The sequence below is a fragment of the Mytilus galloprovincialis genome, chromosome 4 (genome assembly GCF_965363235.1).
Source record: "Mytilus galloprovincialis chromosome 4, xbMytGall1.hap1.1, whole genome shotgun sequence".
In the NCBI taxonomy this organism is placed as follows: Eukaryota; Metazoa; Mollusca; class Bivalvia; order Mytilida; family Mytilidae; genus Mytilus; species Mytilus galloprovincialis.
In genome coordinates, this window is record NC_134841.1 from 73,357,383 (window position 1) to 73,369,779 (window position 12,397).

At 32.3% G+C, this 12,397-nt stretch overlaps 1 protein-coding gene across 1 annotated transcript in view; it reads right to left on the reverse strand.

The window, feature by feature from the left end:
- Window positions 1-12,397, reverse strand: part of LOC143072901 (uncharacterized) — a 41,500-nt gene that overhangs the window by 22,685 nt on the left and 6,418 nt on the right. The gene's annotated exons all lie outside the window — the stretch shown is intronic.

The window sequence follows — 12,397 nt, forward strand, 5'->3', positions numbered from 1 at the left end:
CGTCCTGTGTACTGCCATGAAATTGCAGACTCAAATGTATCTTTCTCACGATATAAACGTGAGAGCTTCTATGGGTGTTTCTCTGCTCTAAGACCGCTTAGAAGGGGTCTTCAAAGACCCTTCGCCGAGGTTTGGGCGTACACTTAAAATGGCATTGCTACGCTTCTGGCAGTCGGGATATCGTCTACGAGATCGTTATCATAAACTATCGTCAATGAGTTCGTTATTCGTAATTTTCGATTTCAACTTGCATTGTCAATTGAAATGCTTTTTTCTTTGTTATATTTTTTGTTTATTCTTTGACACTGAAAAGATCAAGTGTATATGACAATATGACAATAAAGTATATGTATGTTATTAGATTATACTTCTTTTGGTTCGCTATAAGACTATTGGATGCGAGTTCGTTATTAGACTATTACTTTCACTTGTCTGCTGTTAAATGCATTTTCACTAGATAAAAAACCAACAAAACACAAGCATCTGCCATTTTCCGATGACCTTGAAAAACTGAATTACATAACCTGCCTAAAAGTTCCAATTTAATGTCTTGAAAATCTCATAAAAGACTATAAATTGTAAATGTTGAATGATTTATTTGAAATTCACAGAGTTTGGATTTATACTTTAATACGATAACATACGATAAAACCTTTTTGACAAAATGAATCTCCCACGTATTAATGGCGTTAACAAGCTCTGTTTTCTAAATCAAAAGGTTTTGTTTTACCAGATGCCACAACTTGTGGATTGTTCAAATAATTTCACATACTGTTATGGTATCTGATAGATCACACGCCCTCTCTGACAAAGAACTTCAGAAACTTCCGTTTTACATCAAATTCTTAAGAATTTACAGTTTTTATGGTTTTGGAGGCTAAAAATAAACGCAGGGAATTTTGAAAAACTACGAAGCCAACGATTCTAGATTAGATATTTTTACACGATACAAATCATAATGTTAATTTAAAAGACATTTTTACTGAAATTAAAACAAAACTTTTGATTACGGATGAGGGGATCCAGATACATACATGATAATAAAAAACAACAACATTGCCAGAAAAAAGAACGTATATTTTTCACCCGTATCAACGTCATACTGATGAATTCAATGTTATAACAAATATTCGTATAATTTTATTTATATGATATTTAATGCATCCTGTCTATAATAATAAGTAAACAAAAACAAGAGACTATGCTACACATTCCTTCAGGCGTTCTAATGGCGAGAATGAATGTCTGAGTTACTATTTTATCAAAGATAATACATGTCAAACATAGTAACAATGACATTACCAGTCGATGGAATCTCGATGACTTTACCGATCTGTTTCAACACATGTTTAAGATAGAGACGATGAGGAATAATTGGCAACGGAAGATCTATCAAGGTTTTTTATCATATAATCGTCATATGGTTATAGAAAGCATACAGCAATCACGTCACTGTTTAAGCAAACATAGAGGGGTAAACGGCAATTGGGTTTATTCAAAGGAGTAATTTATTAACAATGAAAAACTCATCATAGATACCAGGATTGAAATTTTGTACGTCAGATGCGTGTTTCGTCTACACTTGAAAAGACTCAACAGTGACACTCGAATAAAAACAGTGAAAAGGCCAAATAAAGTGCGAAGTCAAAGAGTATAGAGGTTCCAAAACTCCGAAAGGATTTGGTAAATACAGTAGAAAATCCGTAGTATTTCGAAAAATGAGCTACCGTGGCTAAAAAAATCGGATACTTCGTAGATTCATGGTTTTGATTGAAAAGATTGTTTTACCAAATTGTTTCATTAAGAACATTTATAAAAGTTGCAGTATAAAGAGAATAACCATAAACCACGTAAAACTATAAACTTTATTTTACTCGGAGCGAAACAGGATAGAATGCTTCAATGTACATGTTTCTACTACGAGTTGCAGTAAGCAGAAAATAATTAAGCATTGTCTGTATTTGTACTCGGCTCGAATGAAGATAGAAATAGAAATGTACCTCGCATTCTACCTGTTTCTATAGGCGTCATACAATTTTTATATCTTGAGACTAAGTTTAGTTCTCGGAGTACAGTTATTTTATATCAAATTGTATTAATAAGTGATATACAAAATTATCTTAAACGTCCGCCAGAAATTAATGAAACCCTCATTTTGTTCCTTGTTTATGATTGTTCTGACTGCACCTGAATTGGTAATCAAACGCCTTACAGCTGATAAAAAGATAAAAGAACGAAATGCACATTTCCACAGGTTCTGATAATGGTAATTGTCAATGCATATTTTGTGATATTGTGAAGGTATGTTATTATGAGATTCACATTTCAAGAGCACCATGCAGGGTTTTTCTATTGTACTTGACTTGATTTAAACGAGGTATCTTGTGGTTTCGTATAAAAGTAGATGTTGGTTAACAGTAAATTATAAACCGGATAATAGATAGAAAAATATTTCTGTAAATTTGACATTCAACGTCACAGAAGTCGTGGTAAAATGCCAATTGTCAGCAGCAGACGTCAATGGATGTTGAATATCTAATATTGATGATATTTTCATTTTTGGCGGGAAAAGGTCTGGCCCCAAAGCACAGAGAAGGCAAGGTTTATTTATGTGGAAAATCAGTATACAAGTACTCGTTGAGAACATGCATTATCGGCACTCCTATAGGCTATCACATAAAACCTGACCGGTAAACGTAAATTAACATACTGAACATCATGCCTTATAATTAAGGTTCGAAAATTTTCTTTGGACATTCAAGATATTACGGGTAAATTGAACTACACAAAAAAAAGTCAGGTGCTTATATACTTACACCTACAGTAGAACCTAACGACTTTATACAGTTTGTTTGATATCATTACTGTGGAAGCTAACATTTTTTAGCGTTTTGGTTGATATCGATACAGTCGAAGCAAACGAATGTTGGCGGTTTGGTTGACATCGATACAGTCGAAGCAAACGAATTTTAGCGGTTTGGTTGATATCGATACAGTCGAAGCAAACGAATTTTAGCGGTTTGGTTGATATCGATACAGTGGAAGCAAACACATGTTGGCGGTTTGGTTGACATCGATACAGTCGAAGCAAACGAATGTTGGCGGTTTTGTTGACATCGATACAGTCAAAGCAAAAGAATGTTGGCGTTTTTGTTGACATCGATGACACAATGAAAGCAAACGAATTTTAGCAGTTTGGTTGATATCGATACAGTCGAAGCAATCGAATGTTGGCGGTTTGGTTGACATCGATGACACAATGAAAGCAAACGAATTTTAGCGGTTTGGTTGATATCGATACAGTCGAAGCAAACGAATGTTGGCGGTTTGGTTGATATCGATGCAGTGGATACAAACGAATGTTGTCGGTTTGCTTGACATCGATGACACAATGAAAGCAAACGAATTTTTGCAGTTTGGTTGATATCGATACAGTGGATACCAACAAATGTTGGCGGTTTGGTTGATATCAAACTGTTATAAACACTGGATAGATTTTTACTAAATTGCATATGCAAAACATGAAAGGTGAAAACGCGCTAATGAAAAAATCGCTGTCCATACATTTATAAAAATAAATCTATAGTTTCGTCATTACAAAAACAAACTTGTTTTAAAAAGCCTGGATTAACCTTGGAACTGTTTCCAAACTTGAATACAATAAATATGTTTGTCACATAATTATATCGAATACTATAACTTCACGCAATATAACTGTGCAGTTTGTATTCTATTACAAAAGATAGAGATTTTCAGAATAAACTAATACGGAAATTCAAGGTTGAAAATAAAAGATTTCATCGGAATTAAGTTTATTTTAAAGTTTATCTAAAATAAGATGCAAGCAAAGAGATCAAAACTGTAATAAAATTAATATGTAGCCGTTATGTATACAATTTGAGCATGTACGTTTTGAATCATAGTTATGCAGCTGTATTATGTTATGATCATTGTAATGGTTTAGAAATGTTTATCATTTGCGACTAGAATTTCTTTTATATGCCAACATAAAACAGCCCAATTTAGAACTTAAACATTAGGCAAAAAACTTAACTCGTGTTATATTACATGTATCAATTTATTTTTTACAGGGTGTATAACCAGAAAATAACAAACGGTGCAATTTTATTTCGAAAAAGAGTTTCTTTTTTCAGTGTTTTATAGTTTCACTTATCATAAGTTCAATCTAGTAAGTTTGAGATCTCCTGCAACTTCCTCTGTTCAACAAAAATGGAAATTCAAATTTGAATCCAATGTGCGCTTCTTTAATCGTTGTTTAATGATGTTTCAAATATCAAAATTATCTAAAACTTGTTTCATTTTTTTTTCAGACAAAAGCTTTTTTTAATGTCAGATGATTACACATTGTTCTGCTATTTGTTTTAATTCTATAAGCCGCTGCAAACTATAAACTCATGAAACGGTTTAAAGTCGGTATATATAGTGACTGTTGTGTTACCGCAAATGACACGAGCGCTGTGCGTAATGACTTTATGCTGGCTTTATACATTAAAAAAAATAACGATATTAGATAATAGATAAACATAACAGCTCAGTAATTGTAAAATATTATGCACAACAGTTACTGCAAATATTATTACCATGTAAAGATGATTTAAAGTTAATCGGATTTCTAAAAGTATGCAACTCGATGTGTAACAAACAAAATCTTATTTAAATTTCTCATTATAATAAATAACCGTTGCACAGTAAAACTTTAAATATCGTCATTTTTCCCACGAACTTTCAGTAAATTTTTATAAGAGTCAACTAATTTGCTTTCAAACCATAACAATCGCATTTACGTTGCATGAGAAATTTGAATCATTTTATATTATTATATGTTTGCTCATTTTATTTATTTATTTATATTCAATGTTTATTGACACCTTAAGAACTCCTTTCATCAAATAGTTTAACTTTATAAGTATACATAATCAAATTTTATTCCATGTTTTTATTGTTTGCTTTTGTATTATACCTATTCGGTATTAAGAGCAACCTGAATGGCACGTGCAAAAAAAGTAAAAGGTGGTAAACAGGAGATTCTGAAATTATACAACAGAACGTTAAATTATTTTTGTAATGCACCTGCTTAAATTAAAATGACGTTAATTTATTGAAAAATAAGTTATAGAAACTCCAGTTTCCTCTTGTTGTGGTTAAAGCGTTGGCGTTTCAAACTGTTACCCTTCAACATGTTCAAAGTCAACTAGTGCTCAGCTGTTGACAACGAAAACACACATAAAGCGTTAGATGGCTCGGAATTTTTCGTTATTGTGTTTCCTCTTTTTTCCATAGCGACATACACGAGCTACAAGCAGCTGCTTTGTATGCAAAAAAGACATGCATGCAACATGTGCAGCTATACTACTTTTATACGTCTCAGTATAGATTGTCTAATCAATTATTTGTCATTCCGTTTTGTTTGACTCGTACATCATGCACAAACCTGTTACCATATGGGCTTGTCTTCATGCACGACTTGCTGTATAGTTGTTTAAAACTAGCTATACCATTGCAATACTAAATTTCATCAATTCTTATTCTTTTTGAAGATTTTCGACAGTGATAAGCATGCTAATTTAATTGAGATTACAAGAAGGCGTGGTTTTTAATCAAAAGTACTCTCTGGTCTTATTCGGTAGCTGCAAGCACTTGAGATATCCAATAGCCAGTGTTAATAGAATGAAATTCAAAACAGTGTAGCTGTGGCCATTGATTGACACATTAAAATCATCCATTGACTGGGAAAATTTACGTGAACGTTTGTCTGTAACGACCACTGTTCACGACGTACCTACGATAGACATTTAAACTGTGGGGTCACCAAAGGTTTCTTAACGCCTTTAATTGTAAAATAATTCGTAAAATTAATCAGGAATAATCTTTGTGTTTTGATTTATATAATTGATATAAATCAAAATATCGTGTTATTCCTGATTAATTTTTCGAATTCCTTTATTTAGGTGTTGAGAACCTTTGGTGACCCCATAGTTTAAGTGTCTTTAAAAAGTACATAGTGAGCATTGGTCGTTACATACAAACGTTCACCTAAATTGTCCCAGTCAATGGATGATTTTAATGTGTCAATCAATGGCCACAGCTACACTGTTTTGAATTTCATTCTATACTTGTGGCTTTAGTCTGAGTTTTCCGATGATATGAGAGTTTAAGAAAGAAGGCGTTATATTCAATCAATCAATAAAGTATATTTAAAGATCTTATCCATGCAGAAGTTGCAATCATTTGGTTATACTTCGTTCTCATTCTTCGAAGTTTTTTTTCTCTCTCTGTATACTATAGCTATAACACTGATTGTAATATAATACAGGGAAGTTGGGTAATTCAAAGACTTCCATTTTAATTTCGCAACATTTTTATATATGCCACAAGGTAGAATCTTCTTCGTCAGTTATTTCAGTTGATTATTTACTGAGTGTGGCAAATCTGCGTGGTTTAATAACTAACATACTTGGGGAGATGTTTCTCTAAGAGTTTTGTGTGTCATTAATTCACCCTTACCCAACAGCTCTGTTATTTCTTATCATTTGTATAGATATTTATTATGCTGTCTTTCTGTTGAAGTTGATAAACGTAAGTTTTCTAATATTCATGAAAATCATGATGAATTGATCATCATTTATGTGAAATTCATACAAAGAAATCTATCAGTTTCAAAACCCTATACGGCGTTACTATTGGCGTAATGCGCAACGAGACAAGAATGTCATTTGCATTTCCGTAAATGCCCTTTAATAGTACAATCAACCAATGAACCGTTTAATATCATCTATATTTCTCCAATCGTTGTAAGTTTAAATTTCAAAGAGTGTGACAATATTTCTGTGGTTTCCCATGAAAGAAGAATGTAAATACAAAAGCGGTTTACGATCCAATCGAACACGTGTATGGTTACAGAAGTTAGGTCGTACGTCTGACGTCAAGCAGGGTTACATTTTAAGCTGCAATATGCAATGAATAACATGTCTCCCACACGTCGTAAAAATACGATCAATTAACAAAAGACATCAATTTTAAACGTTTTATACTTAGTTCGGACTTTTAGGAGAATTCTTAACAAAACATATACCAACTGTAAAATATGACACTGTATCACTACTAATATTTTAATAGAGGAAACTGATCTTGAGAGATGCGCTTTTCTTCTAATATATTGACTGGAAAATATTTTTTCAGTAAAATTTCAAAAAACAAATGATGTCGATACTTTTAATTCCGGCGTTGACAAAGATGAATAATTACATGTCAAAATACATATCGTTACAATTTAGATTGAAATCCCTAAGGATTCTTTGTTCATTTTTCGCTAGGCTTCTTTTTAAATGGAGTTTAAATATTTTGCTTTTTCGAAGATGGCCAGGTTCCATAAGGTCTTACTATCATTCATTTCTAAAGTTGGCGTTAAATGTAGTAACTCCTCTCAGACTCTATGTGATTGAAAGCTTGGTCTATATTGTGTTGACACCTGTCTATTGTTGAAGATCCTATGTTATTAACCTCTATAATGGAAGTTTAACTTCTGTTGGTATTTTTTTTATGTGTGTTTAATCTTTGGGTTGCTACATCTCATTAACGTAATTGTTATTTTGGTCCAACTTTCTCATCAGGAACGTTGCGGTGCGTTGTACTTTGAAATTAATGGTAATTTTTTTTGACAAATCTTGTTTTATTTAGGTTATTGTGGTTCGTTAATTGTGTTCGGCTATGTTCATAATGTTGTTTTTTAGTCCAAAATTTACTGACCGTTTCGTGGGAACGAAGTATTACAATAAATCCAAATCATATTTATTTGTACTACAGGGAAAAAAATTCGGAAACCATTTTCTTTTCAATACTATAGTTTGAAAACCTTGAAAATTATTCAGCCAAAGATATTCCAAACTAATTGAGGATAACAAACTACATTGTAAATGCTACAGTGTCGAGACCACAGAGTCATGCATACATGTTCATTAATTTATTTTGCTAGTTCCAGAAACGACAAACATAAAAAAAATTCGTTGGTTATCAATAAACAATAATAATTCTTGTCATGTTCTTGTCTCTTTCAACATCCCAGATAGTCTTAAGACATTATTTGTCAATATTTTTACGACAAATACAATGTATCTATTGCCAAATATTACGTTTATTTCAAACATTTCAATACCTGGGGAAAAGTATCACACCACCATGTTTTTTTTCTCACAAACCAAAACAAAAATGGGACAAACAAAACTTTTTATGACTTCAAAAGTATATAAATTATAAATTATAATTGGTTGTCGTACACGCAGGTTCTAGCCGATTTATCCCCAGTTTTGCACCAGGAATGGCAGACTTCAACAATAAATTCAACATTTTAAAACACAGAAGGGGAAGACGGTAGATAAGAGACGGTATAGCGTACTTTTTTCGTATGAACGGTGGTTTTACTAGATATTATTCGACGTCTTTGGTGTGAACAGTGGTTTTATTCAAGGTATTCGACGTTTTTCGTATGAACGGGGGTTTACTGGGTATTCGACATTTTTCGTATGAACGGTGGTTTTACTGAGTATTTTGACATTGTAGTCTTAATTGTAACCACAGACACACATTCTTGTTTTCTAAACAACACGAATGGTGCTGTTGAACTTTTCTACACTTGTAAGCATCCAACGGTTGTCAACGTATATTTGTTCCACCTGACAGAAGTTCAACTGGAAACTTTGTTATAAACAATGTCATAATATACCTATTCCTGTTGGAGCAAATATTCTATACCATTTATTCCGTTAGGAACTTAAACTGTAATATTTATTCCTGTGGAAATAATATTCCAAAATATTTATTCCTTTTGGAACTTATATTATGAAGGAACTTCTATTCCGTGACACGATAAGCATTGTCCATTTTAGTATACAAAATAACCTCAATTGTTTTTCGAAACTTTCGTTTTTAATCAAATTCGTTATTTTCTTCACCCTTTCTAACTTTTTCATGCCTGTAGTTCATATATAACCAAATGACCTAATTCATATACTCTTGGTGTCATAGATAATATCATATGTTCAAATATTTTGTATGTGCATGTGAGGGTGGTGCAATACGTTTTTCCGGGTGTAAATAAAAGCCTTAACGGGATTTCAATTTAGCGCCAAAACAACGATTTTTGAATGGAGGATCATATATCATCCCAATACGAACGTACTATTGCCTCCTTCCCTGATCATATAAGGCCCTAATCCCTATGGGATCGGAGGAGTTTAGAGAATAGCTCAAATTTGGGCCAGGTGCTTTTACGAGTATATATTATGCACGAATAAACATGTATTATGCCATATGTTTTCTACATCTTTTTTTTTAATTTTTATTCCCCTTTAAATTATATTTCTTTATTTAAATGAAAGCTGAAAATGCTTACTCATTGCTATTAGTCAAATAACATCCTGGGATGTTAACGACTTGTACGTATTTTATTGCTGTTTTTGCAGCAACTGAACCATTGAAATACCTAAAACGCACAATTATACAATTTAAACAAATTATACCTGTAAACTGTCAGACTACAATTATAAAGGTTCCTTTATTTTGAAAGCTTTGTGCTTTTAAAAAAATGAGCCCACATTTAATAAAAAATAAAATTGCACCTTAAACACTGTTTAACAATTTAATTGTTTCAATTGTTGTTAAATACTATAATTTTGTCATACTTATGATTATTGTGGGGTTCGAGTTTCTGTACATCCTTGATTGTGGTGATAGTTTACAGATTTTGTTTTACCCAGTAAACCTGATAAAGTGGATCAAATTCATAAATTCATTCAGTATAGATAGATAACAATTAAGACATGAAGTTCAGCTGTACGTTATTGCATTCAGTTATTAAGGTCTTTCCTCTTCCCGAGGAAAGACCTTATTGTTTTTCTAATGTTTTTTTTTCTTTTTTTTCTTCCAGCATTTTTTTGGCATGCCCTCCTACCGCTTTTATCGGAGTTATCAATACCAAAATTGAACCATCGATAGACCTTAACATAAACTTTTACCAGATGAACTTTTGTAGGATTTCACCATCCCCTTTAAAAGTAATCTCCCTTTTATTGATTTTTTTCAACATGGTCCCCCCAAAATTCGTTAAAAGATATCATGACTTTATTTGGACAATATGTAAATCTCACCATGATGTATTACCATATGAGGCTGCATAAGATTTCATCATCCCCTTTGAGAGTTATATCCCCTTGAAGCAATTTCTTTTATTTGCATTTTTCTCAAAAAGTATTAGAGATAGAATTGAATTGAAAATGACAGCATGTATTAGAACAGATGGCAATGTTTATAAACATAAACAATTAATTTGTTACTAACGCTTATAAGGAGTTATTTCCCTTTAAAAATTAAAAATAATTTTTCAAAAATTCTATTTCGAGAACCAGAAGTCATAGAGACTTAGAACCTTCACCATTAATCTTAAATTCATATGACCTTTAATATTCCCCCAAGGTCAAAAGTCACTGAGTGCAAACAAAAATTACGCTGCAATTTCAAGCTTACATATTAGGAAAACGAAAAGACTTTGCAGCATACATACAGCGTATAAAATGTTTTTCTCGACGAGCTCTACATTTTATACAATAAGTCCAAAAATGTCCGACCGTCTGTTCAAAAGTTACAACGGGATGAGTCTTAAAAGTATAGTATTGTGTGTATATCTTTTTAAAGGTAACAGATATCAACCTACTATAAACTGCAAAGATGATCAGTAATTCAAGACCTTCAATTTGAAGTCAATGTTAGGTCATGATGAAATTTCACCTTGACCTTCACAGTATACAATGACCTTGACCTTGTGATATTTAAAAGGTCAAGAGGTTCTGAGTTGAATGGTGATAGTCCCATGTCTCTACGACTTCCGGTTCTTAAGTTTGGTATTTCATCATTTATTTAATGATTAATTGTGAACTTGGTGAACTTTGAAATTGTCCCAATTCTTTTTCTATAATGTTGTCCTTCAACTGTAGATCATTTATCATTTAACAGATTTGAGATATCTATTGTCGTTTTAGAGATAATGCAGTTTGAAGTTTTGCGAGCGGAGGCATGTATTTCTGAATCAACAAGAGCTTACCACTTAAAATGTTTTAGAAATTGAAGAGGTTAACATAGTTATATGTTTGACCAAATACCAAAAACATTCCATGGAAAAAAACACCAAAAAATCAATTTGAAATTTTCAAGTTTTGCATTGACTTGCAAGTTTCATAACTTCTATTTATATAGTTGATATTGCATCATTATTTGCACTTTGTCAAATGGGGTCATCTGATATATCAAATTGAAGGTCTTAATAAACTCCACTTAAAAATGAAAATTGTTAACCCCATTTTCATCCCAGGGTGACGGTAAGGGTCATTTAGTGCAAACATTCAAATTTCTCAGATGGTAAGGTTGTCGCATATCAAATGAAAGAACATTAAACGTACATTTCAAATTTCAAATTGACGTCTCCCAAACATGGGTTGGATGAGGTCATTGAGTGCAAAAAATAAATTTTCTTTTAAGATAGGGTTGTTGTATATCAAATGAAAGGTCATGATGTGTACATTTGAAATATCAAATTCCCGACCTCCAAAAATTAGTTGGATAGGGTTATTAAGTACAAAAATCAAACTTTCTTTAACATGGCGTTGTAGCATATCAAATAAAAGCTCATCTACTCTATGTTACATATATCATAATTCCGATCTCAAAAATGTAGGCGGATGAGGTCATTAAGTGTTAAAAGCGAAAAGTTTCAGAAGGTATGCTTGTCGTATATCAAACGAAAGGTCGTACAAAGTACATTACGAAAACATCACTTTTACAGGAAAGACCTTTCAATTGTTTTACAAACAATTGAGATACTAGTTTTAATACTACTCGTTTAAAGACCTTTCTGGAACATTTCTTATTTATATATATGTACTATAAGCTGGTTAATTTTTCTTGGTTACTCAGTCATTTCGTCATTGACTCTTGATATCGAATTATTCATCATTATACTTGATTCGTTAGATGTGCATAGTTCATATCGTGACTTTTTGTTGTTTAAAATTCAGCTGGATGCTTGATAATAGAACGAGAATCGCAATAATAATCGAACCGAATAGTACATGATTTTTTTTCTTATTTTGTTTAAAAATTCTACTGGAGAATTGTCTTGACAGAAATTTGCATCAAGATTCGATTCGAAAAGGGGTTTTTTTTTATCAGGGGGGAATCAATGCAATACTTATGTAATAGAGGAAGAGGGTTGGAAAATACCTTCTCACGTATACGCGCTAAGACATCTTGGCAACATTTCTTCAAAACATTTTATTCAAATAATCAGTACCTACAGTGCTTTCACTTCAAGTTACGTGTAATATACCCC